Source organism: Toxotes jaculatrix, chromosome 18, assembly GCF_017976425.1.
Source record: "Toxotes jaculatrix isolate fToxJac2 chromosome 18, fToxJac2.pri, whole genome shotgun sequence".
Lineage (NCBI taxonomy): Eukaryota > Metazoa > Chordata > Actinopteri > Toxotidae > Toxotes > Toxotes jaculatrix.
In genome coordinates this window covers 10,409,604-10,419,875 of record NC_054411.1, presented here as the reverse complement: position 1 = coordinate 10,419,875, position 10,272 = coordinate 10,409,604, and positions in this window count along the sequence as shown.

Below are 10,272 nucleotides of genomic sequence, written 5' to 3'. Positions count from 1 at the left end.
AAGCCTCTTTTTTTTTAATCCACTGCGCTGCACTAATCATTCGTTCCTCAGTTTATCATTGCATGAGTAACTGTGCACACTGAAGTATGTGATGCTGTGGCAAAATGACTAAGACTGGCTGGTAACAGGAAGGTTCATCGTGACCCCCGTGTGGTAGGCAACAGTCAAGAAGTGTCGCCACGGGTAACATCACAGGTCAGCCTCCCCGCCTGGATGTGCACTCTCACTGAAGTGCATGAATCATGTTTCTTGTAGGTGTACACTTCACGTCATGGTGGGAAACGGGGGAGTAAGAGAAAGCCATGAGAGGAAGCCAGACAGTAGGAGAGAGTGACTGTTATGTGTGTCAGGTGAAGAAGTGTGTAAAAGGAAAAACTAGCAGGTGAGAGTGATGCATTGTAGTCTTCTTCTGTTTCTCATTTCAATGTCTTCTGTGTTTCTGTGATTGTGCCTTAATCAAGATGAATATGGAGAAAGAAAAGAATCTTAAATTTAAACTTCAGACTCAAACTGAACTGAAACTGAACTGAGTGAAAGAGAAGAAATCACTGGAGTCACATTTACTGGGAGAAGGAAAAATTTAAACAGCAAGATTATTCAGAAATCAGTTTCTCTCCCTCCTTCTTTTCTGCATGGGCTATTAGGCAACATGTTTACTGGCAACTGAGGATTGTGTACCTAACAACATTAACCCCATTAAATGGTTTTATAGATGCTGGTGCACAGTAAATCCAGCCATAAAGATGCTGCGGAGAGGACGTTCTCTGAGTGAGGTGATGACTCCCGTTTCTCCCCCGGGCCACACATAGTTCCCAGTGAGGGAAGCGTAGGAAAATGGGGGGAAATTTTTTAAGAATGCGGTGGACATGAGTTGCATGGTCCTTGGGGGATTGGAGTGTGCCTCTTAGTCTGGATGAAGTCTGTCTGTTCTTATCATCTATTTCCATGGTAGGGAGGAGTGATCATTTGAGGAATCTTTCCCTTGTGAGCCCAAATGTTTCTTAAGTTGGCACTTTGGGGAAACTCTAGTTGAGCGTAGTTTAAGATCTGTTTTGTAATTGGAATTAATCAATGACCAGTTCAAAGATGCCTCTCCAGTCAAGGTGACAGAAAGAAAACAGGCTTTATAATGGAAATACCTCGTAATTTTCTGCTACGTCATTTGGTTGGGTTTGTTTATTGACAAAACCCTAATACACTTCTACAATACAACATACCAGATTCAGGGACAGAAATGATAAAGGCCAGGACTTATTTCTATCCTTGTCACTGCTCTTTCACACTGCACCAGTGTTTATGAAGATCTAATGAAGACCTTTTAAACCATCAATGTGGCTGACTGAATAAAGGCCTTAAATATGCCTTTCTCTTGCTCTGCTCTGCTTCAATATGCCTGAAAAATGTCTCTTTTCTGTGACATTCTTTTATTATCTGTACTACATTTCACTCCTGACACCTGTTGGATATGCTCAAAGCAAAAGACCTTGTATCTTTGTACAGTAAGTGTTATAACAAACACATTGCCATCCTTAACCCAATCTCAACTTGATCCTGAACTCTGGCCCTGCAAGAATCTCACACTTCAGTGCACTGGGGAACCATAAAAAGATAGCAGCACTGACAATAGAAACTCAGTAAACTGATAGCTGTATATTCACAACAGTTATGATACCTGCAACTGTTATATTTTCTTTCCGATGAAAGCTATTACATTTTTTCCACTGGGCATCCCAGTTCTATGACACCTCATAATGTCAAAGACCAAGTGGATTGCCTTGCAACACAGAAACAAACACACATCTAAAACCTGGTGTCTCCCCCAGCACCACCCAGCCATATCATGAGCACACATGAGTCACGGACACAAGGAGCAGGTCCTTTGTAGGCCGCGGAGTGATCTCCTCCCTCCCTCCTCCTCAGGGTAGAATTAGACACAGCTAACTGAAGCCCAAACTAGCTCATCAGTGTCTGTGATGACAAAGTTGACCACATTAGTGGGTTGTGTCTGATGTTTTGAGTGTGGAACTTTGTGTTATTTGACACGAGCTGATGTCTTGTAATAGGCCCATTAGAAGCAGCGGTAACATTTATGGTCGGGTTACTCATGTACACACACACTTACACACTTAAGTAATTCAGGTGAAATTTCCCAGGAGCAAAGGTACATTCCAGAGGCTGGTAGTGATATAGATTGGACTTGGAAATTATCCAGAGCAGAGTGCATATCCAGGGCAACCTCGGCACACATAAACAAGTAGTCGCACAGTCCTCAGACACGCAATCACATATAGAGAAACTCAAACACACTCTCGTATTGCTTGTTCGCTGTAGCAGTTGGGGGGGGGCAAGTACGGGAGCCATACTGGTCCTAGACGCAGCTGCTCTTTTATAGGGATGATTACTGGCGGCCATTTACAGGCCTTCATCTCTCTAACATGCATAGCAACCTGAATGAAGTGCACTGTGGGGCCTCCCAGCACCTCTTAGGACCCCCTTTTTCTTTAAGGAACTATAGGTGCGCAGGCATTCAGGGGGCACAATGCCCAACTGCTCTTTCAAAAGTCACAAGTGCATAGTCAAGTCCAACTCTGGGATCAAAAATTGTACCACATGCTCACATAAATGCACAAAGCTGGTGAAACAAAGTATGCAGGGCAAACTTACAGCTGCAACGCATTATACATTACAGCAGCACACTCCAGTTGTTAAGAGATGGCGGCATCCTCTCTGTGTGATCTCCAGATCTGTCAAACTGCGGTCTGTGCTTGTCATAACTCTGCCTTGACTTTTTCACTCTGTACTCCTCCATGAAAGCCATCCTTAGAGTGTCAGAAATAGGTGTTCGGTGTGAAGGAGAAATGGCACCGAAGAGAGAAAATGCTGGGAACACGCTGGAAGAGATCTGTGTGTGTGTGTGTGTATGTGTGTGTGTGTGTGTTTCACGTTCCTTGCAGCCTCAGCATCCAGCTCCTGCAGGTTCCAGGGTTTGACCTTGTTGTTTGGGCCAGAGATGGACTCCTGACCACAGCCTCCGACCACAGCACTACAGAGAGAGAAGGAGATGGCAAGCCTCAGATCCAGATGTGAGGAAAGGAAATCCCATTTAGAAACAATATCTGACTTGTAGCTCAGGTTTGAACATAGCCACACATGCATTCTCACATACACTCACACATAGACTGTATGTGTGGAAATCTACACTGAGCAGGCAAAATTACGCAGTAAAACTTACACACCTGCACTCTCTCATGCACATTCTCCAGTTTCCACAAATGGACAGACAGACAGACATGAAGCAATCCGGGCACAAGTCCTTACATGCAGTTCCCTGTTCCCCCTGTCCCGGCTCCTTTTCCCCTTAAAACACTGCCTCTTTATTCTCGATGAATGAAAAAAAAAACACACTCTTGCTTTCTACACACACACACTCAGGAGAAAACAGGGGACTTCCAGCCACTGAGAAATAGCAGCGTAATTGCCGGTGCTCTGTTGTCTATCAAGACCTGACCTTTTCAACATGTGTGTGCCGTGTTGGGAGCGGTGGGAACCGGCGTGGAGGAAGACAGGGGTCTCCCCGGCTCTGTGGTGGTCTGACCCAACCTCCCCCCTCCTTTCTCCACTGCAACTCCCCTAAAACTCTGGGAACTCCCACTGCGTCCCCTGTATTCTGTAGGTTCGGAGGCTAGAAGGGGAGAACACGGGTAAGCCACAAATCAGGCTCTTGGCAGGGGGACATCAAAGGCGGGACAGGATGATGTGGAAAGGACAGGGGGAGACAGAGCTGCCCTGTCTCACTGCGGCCCCAAGGGGATGAAGGAAAATGTCTAGAGCGCAGACATTATAGTGGCACAAATATAAGCTTTCTGTTGATGCCAATGGGAAAATAACTGACTAGTATTGCCTTACATGAATCTGGCCCTGAAATAAGGACATTAAAGAATGAAACATATACAGGGATATACTCATAATAAACACATGAGAGTTTATAGGATTATACATCCATGGTGAGTGGAAAGAAACGGCTTTGACTTGCAGAGAAAAGTCATCCAAACAAATAGCAAGAAACTGATATCATGTGAAGTTCATGGGGACAAAACGAATAAAAACTATATTATAAGCAATATGAATCACTGAGCCCAATGTCAAGTCATCTTTACGTTGCTACGACTGACGAGCTTAGTTCTCACACAAAGCTGTCCTCAGAAATGTATTAGGAGCGTATAAGCCCATAATTACTCAAATTGTCATGTCAGATGGGGCTTTCACGTCGTTATTTACCCTCCCTTCTCCCCTTGTCTTTCACTAGCCATGGGCCGCCCCACTGATGGTGTAGGAACCATGGGATGGGGGAACTGCTGGTGGTCGTGATGATGGTAGTGGTGATGTGCATGTCGGAGGAGGCAGGGCTCTGTATCAGGGGGATTAAGGAGAGATACCTCTGGTCGACTTGAGCGACATAAGCTGACAGAGGTGAAGAAGAAAGAAGGAGGGAAGGAGGAGGAAAGAGGGTGTGAGGAGATGATAAGTGGCAAGGGTTTAAACCAAAGAGACCCCCCCGCAAAATTAATTAATTAATAAATTATTAAGAGCAGTTAGAGAAGCCACTTGGTTACTCACCCTGGTTACTCACAGCTCCAGGCTCCTACATACATTGAGGTATGCTGTGACATAGACGAGGGTCCTGCACTGTATATGAGATTTTGCTCGACACAGTGCCATTCCTATAGCAGCCACACCTAACTGAGCTATGAAAGCACTTTACCTCCAGGAGAGAAACCTTACCCAGTTTATGGGCCGTACCGTTATGCTGTTTCGCACGCATCGTGGTAACGATTAATGGTGGTTAATGTGAGCCCCCTACTACAGCAAGCTCCCAGTTAGCTCCTCTGGAAGCAGCACTATAGCCGCTTTTAAAAAATAATTACAGCAGGTTTTTGGCTTTTATTGTTGTTGTTGTTATTATTGGGGGGGCCATAAAACACCAGAAAAAAACCAGATCCAGATCCAGCACTAAAGGATGTGAGCGAGAGAGACAGAGAGGAATAAACGAGGGGACGGGATGGAGTTAGCAGGACCCTCCATTCCCTCTTTTCCTAGCATTCTTCCTTTTATTAAATAATAAACAGTAAAAAGTAACAACAAAAAAGAGAAAACATACCTGCCAGAATTGAATTGGAGGTGTCACACTCGCACAACACACCTTTGATGTCATGCAATCTGTGCAGTTTATAAAGAATGACACAGTTGCATTGCATGCACATGCATGTGTGTGCATGTGTATCCTCATTGGTTTGTTGTAGCATCTAAGATTCAGATTAGAAAATAACTTTTTTCTTTGGTCCCCAAGCCTTTGATGCCAGCCCATACTGTCATTATGGTCCACAGACCAGAACCGTAATAACTCCTCTCCTCCTCCTCTCCCTCCTCTCCTAGGACTCAAGATGAAGTGTCAAAATCTAGAGCCAGAGGGAGATCACAACAAACTGATTATCAACAGGAAGTGGCTCCATTATGAGCTTAAAGATAGGAGAGAGTGCTCTCTGGTTACAGCACTCACTCAAATCCACACATTCTTGCAGGGTTTAGAGAGAGCCGGGTCACCCCTGTGGACTCCCAGAGGCTCCCCAGTCATTGCCTCAGCCCAGGGGCATTGCTCAGGGTACAGCTGGGACATTGAACGGATCTGGGGGTCCTTGAGGAGGGGCTGGACGGTTGTGGATATGTAGGGTGGTCTGACAATCAGGAAACACTTGACAGCTTTTGCCTTGTGACTTTGCACACCTGCAGCGCAGGGCTGAGTTGTAGGGGATCAGGTGAATCTTCTGGGATGTGAGGACACACTTAGTGAAGCACTCACATAATAGAACCCAGCACATGTTCATGTCTGAGGGGGTGCCAATCAAAGAATGTCACACCCAGTCCAATTTGGAGCATCACATCTGAAAAGGTGAAATTTGATTTAGAAACAAGACATGCTTCAAAGCCAAACATCTTAACTTTATCTGAGTGGGCATTGGAGACCATTTCCTAAACAATCCGACAGGGACTTTTCGCTCATTGCATTCCTTCATCTTCCTAATGTGATTAGAACAGAGTTCAACTACTTTTATGATCTGCACTTAGAAACCGTAACGATTCCTCAGAGAGTAGGAGGCACTGAAAAAAAAAAAAGGAACAATTTAGACAATTGCTGAGCTGCTTCCCAAGGGAGTGAAGTCAGAGTCGAAGTGAAGAGATGGATTGTACTGTGTCGGGATCAGCGTGGGTAGGAGATTGCGGAGTCATGTGCATGATGGACTATCTCACTCAGAAAAATGCTACTGACTCAGTACTGTTTTTTTTCCCCCTTTGAGCATGCAAAATGTCCGGAGAACATTTCAGTCTTTTGTTTGTTTCTTCTACACGTCGTTCGGAGGAGAGTCAGCAAGCCTCGGTTGGCTGGGAATAGCTTTGATACTGAGGCGAGGCAGGGAGGCCTGGTCTCAGTGTTGGTACATGTATACATGTGAATTATTTACTTGTCGTCCAGCAGGAAATGAGGAACGATAACAAGCTTGGGAAAGAAAGGCAGAAAAACAAACAGATGGTATCTCATCCCCTCCTTCATTTCTTCTTTTCTCTTTTTCTCCTTTCTTTTCTCTGAGGCAGTCGGCACAGAGGACAAACGGCTGAGGACAAACAGCAAAGGACGTGTCACTTTAAAGGCAGCGGCAGGAAGAGGACGTAATTTCAAAGTAAATCATTTCAATTACTTACAGTTGGCTCATAACTGCTGGTCTTGAGGCCTTGTCAGAAGTTGAGCTGCATTGTGGGTGATGTTGGCATCAGGTTTTGGGAAGGAAGGCAAACATGAAATTATTATTTTTTTTTTTTTTTTAAGACAATGTTATAGGAGTGCAAACTAAAATGGAGGAGAACTCTTAGAGAACTTTGCTATAGCAACTCCAAAACTGACCACCAAGTTATTCAGTCGTCACCATGTACAGGGGCTGCTGTTTAACTGAGCCGGACCTTGTGATGATCTCCTGACCCAATTTTTTGACCTCGGCTCGACACCCCCTCTCATCCCTAACCTTTCAATCCCATCAGCCTCACTATTGCTCAGTCACCTGTGACCAGGCCTGGGTGGTGACCTATGACCCCAGAAGGTCACGATTAGAGCTGAGAATCAGAGCAGCAGAAGTGGGGACCAGGCAGAGATGAGATGCCCCTGGACCGTGAGTTTCGACCCAGTCGAGTTGAACTCTGCTCTGGAACAGTCAGGTCGCCACACCAAATATAGCTAGACAAGAAAAGAGCTGTGTATCAAAGGCTGTGGTCATTAGTGCAGGCGGTTGGGGGTTGATTTTTTTTTTTTCACCAGGGTGTGGGGATCATGGAGGAGGGAGAAGGCAGGGAAAATCAATGGAGGCTGTAGTCTAGTGTTGGCAGGCATTTTAATTAGCTTGGATCTCCCCAGACAAGGGGATGGAAGGGAGCGGAGATGGTGGCTATGGGAACACACAGGGCAGGAGAAGAGGACAGGAAACACAAGAGAGAGAATCAGGAAGAAACAGAGAGAGGGTGGGTGATGGTCGCACACCCAGGGGCTACACTCACTGTGCCAGATATGTGGCACCAAATAAAACATCCTCTCATGAGAGCATGGGTGGCTGTGGCTGGTTATGGGACGCAACAAATACACATTCAAGCATGCCCCCCCCCCCAAACACACACACACACACACCAAATAACTCCCAGCCGTCTTATCTTGTAAATTTTTTGGCAATTGTTATATAAAACTTGTAATGTGGAGGGATGCACTTAAGAGGCCATCCTGTAAACGAGGAGGCAAAATGTTCCCATGTTGGGATTAGTTCTTCAAAATTTATCTCAGCGGACTTCACACCACTCAGGAGTGCACTTAAAAACCAAGTGAGAGCATATTAGAGGCCCTGTCCTTGAAGCTGGCACAGCATTTCGCAGCATTCCTCGTCCTCCTCCTCCTCCTCGAGCGTGTTCATCTCCTTCTCCACCTCCTTCTTTATCCTCTACATCCTCTCTGTCCCCTCCCTCTCCTCCTCCCCAGCAGCTCATGGAGTCGGGCCTTTTGTTTGTTTAGACTACAAAATACACAGGACTCCTGCGCTAAACATACTCCAATGTGGGAGTAGCTGGGAGTTGTAGTAGAGCTACTCCCTCCATCTTGGAGGGAGTAGAAAGGACAAGGGTGCAGTTGGGGTCATTCATCCTCCCAAGTCACAGCTACTACTGCTTTCCACCTCTCATGAACCACTTCTGTTTTGTGCTGAATGAGAGTGAGAGAGGCACAAACAGCTAAAAAGTCTGAAGTCTGAAATCATTTAACGAGTAACACTTGTTTTGTGAACATGGAAAAACATGGACAAACCCTAACCCTAACATGCACTCATAACAACAAGAAAAAGTGGTTACATGTTCAAAGACATAATGTTTAACAAAGTTTTATCAGAAGATGATCCATAAGTTTCGGGGGTTTTTTTTTACCTGCAGCCTTGAGCCTCTTCAGTTCTGCAAGCCTGACCTGCAGCGACAAAGCAACTGAACAAAAATGTATGTATAGTGGAAATAAAACTACTTCACATCTTACCACCAGCTTCCACACTGGATGCCTCCTGTAAAATAAAACTGAGAAGCTTTTGTTAGTAACAATTACTACATCAAAGTGTCCTTTTAACTGGCTGTTGTTGACCACATGAGTGTTGATGGACCACAGGAGCTGCATGATAGATTATGGGACTGTGAAAGCATAAAGGACCAAAACACAGAACCGAGTGACCTAAATTAAAAGTGTGAGTCTTTGGTTGGACTCTCTTATTCTCTCACAGGCTCAGTGCCACGGTATGAAAGCTTCACCTTACTGCTCATGCGACACTGCCAAGATTTGTCCTTGACTGGCCCACCCAGGATGGCTCAGAAATGGTGCTGTCTAATCAGGTTGTATGGATTCACACTCATACACACACACGCACACACGCACACACATTCTCTCCATCCACCCAAACAAACACAGATTCCATCCTCTGATGACTCTCCATGCAGTTGTCATGGAGATGGATGCAGTGACATGGGAGCTCAGTACCTGTTAAGACTGCATTCAAAACACCATTGGGACATCTTTGTTGGTCTAAATGTAAAGCCTTAAAGATCATTCTTGACCTTGAAAATAGTAGCTTGACTTAATAATCCCACCTCAAAGTTCACTTCCTAGCCTTTTTCCTGAGCTTTCAGCCATATAATTTTTTTTATCAATCTATTCTCCCTTTTGCGTATCTAGAATTACCTACTATTTATCAAGATGTTAGTTTAGTTTGATGCATAACTGAAATACCAGCAGCATCCTCTCTAAGGAAGCCAAAGCCACAGAAGAGATGAAATTGTGATCCAGGAAAACTTGCCTGGGAAGAAAGTTAGGATTCCTTTAAAAGTCAAAATGCGGAACAGTCAGTGTGGTTTGAAACAAAATCACAGCATATCACTTCACAAGTGCTACATGCAAATGGCTGCACTTGCTGATGATATATGTGTGTTGCATGTATAACAAATGGAGCTCTGATATGTTCATCTTTCCATGCTAAAGCCTTAACTGGCTTTGCAGATGGAAGATAAATACTTGTTTCGCTGCGCTACAAACCCCAAACCTGTGTGTTTATGAATTCGTGTGTGTTAGTGTGTACTGTCAACGTGATGAAGGTGTATGTGTGAGTGAGTTTGTATGTGTGTGGGGAGGGGGGCACTAAATTCAATGTGGGTGAGTTGGGGGCACATTCCTTAGTTGATTTAGTGGGCATTAAGATGAAGAGGAATGTGTCAAAGCTGTAGGGGCTTTAGTCCGCTGTGGTGTAAACTGGCTGGGAGGAGCTCTGAGGCTTTCTGACAGCTCAGACTGACGGATGACTGACACTTGGCTTAATGGGAGAAGGATGGAGAACAGAGGTGAGTGGAGGAAGCCAGACAGTGGGTGGGGGGTGGAAGATGGAGAGTAGGTACCTGTAGAAAGAAAGAGGACAGCTTGCACTTTAAAGAAAGGGAGATTAATAGAGATATAACATCCAGGGGGAGCAATGAGGTGGGCTTAAAGGGCATGAGATGAGATAAAGTGAACGAGAGAACTAAAACCAGTCAGGAGAGGAGGAGAGGATGCCAAAAGTTGGGATAAACCAAGGGAAAGAATGTGAAAAAGAGTCACATTCACTGTGGGACAGGGAGGGGCTGATAAAGAGAGAATAATGGCTCAAATCAAAAGGATTTCAG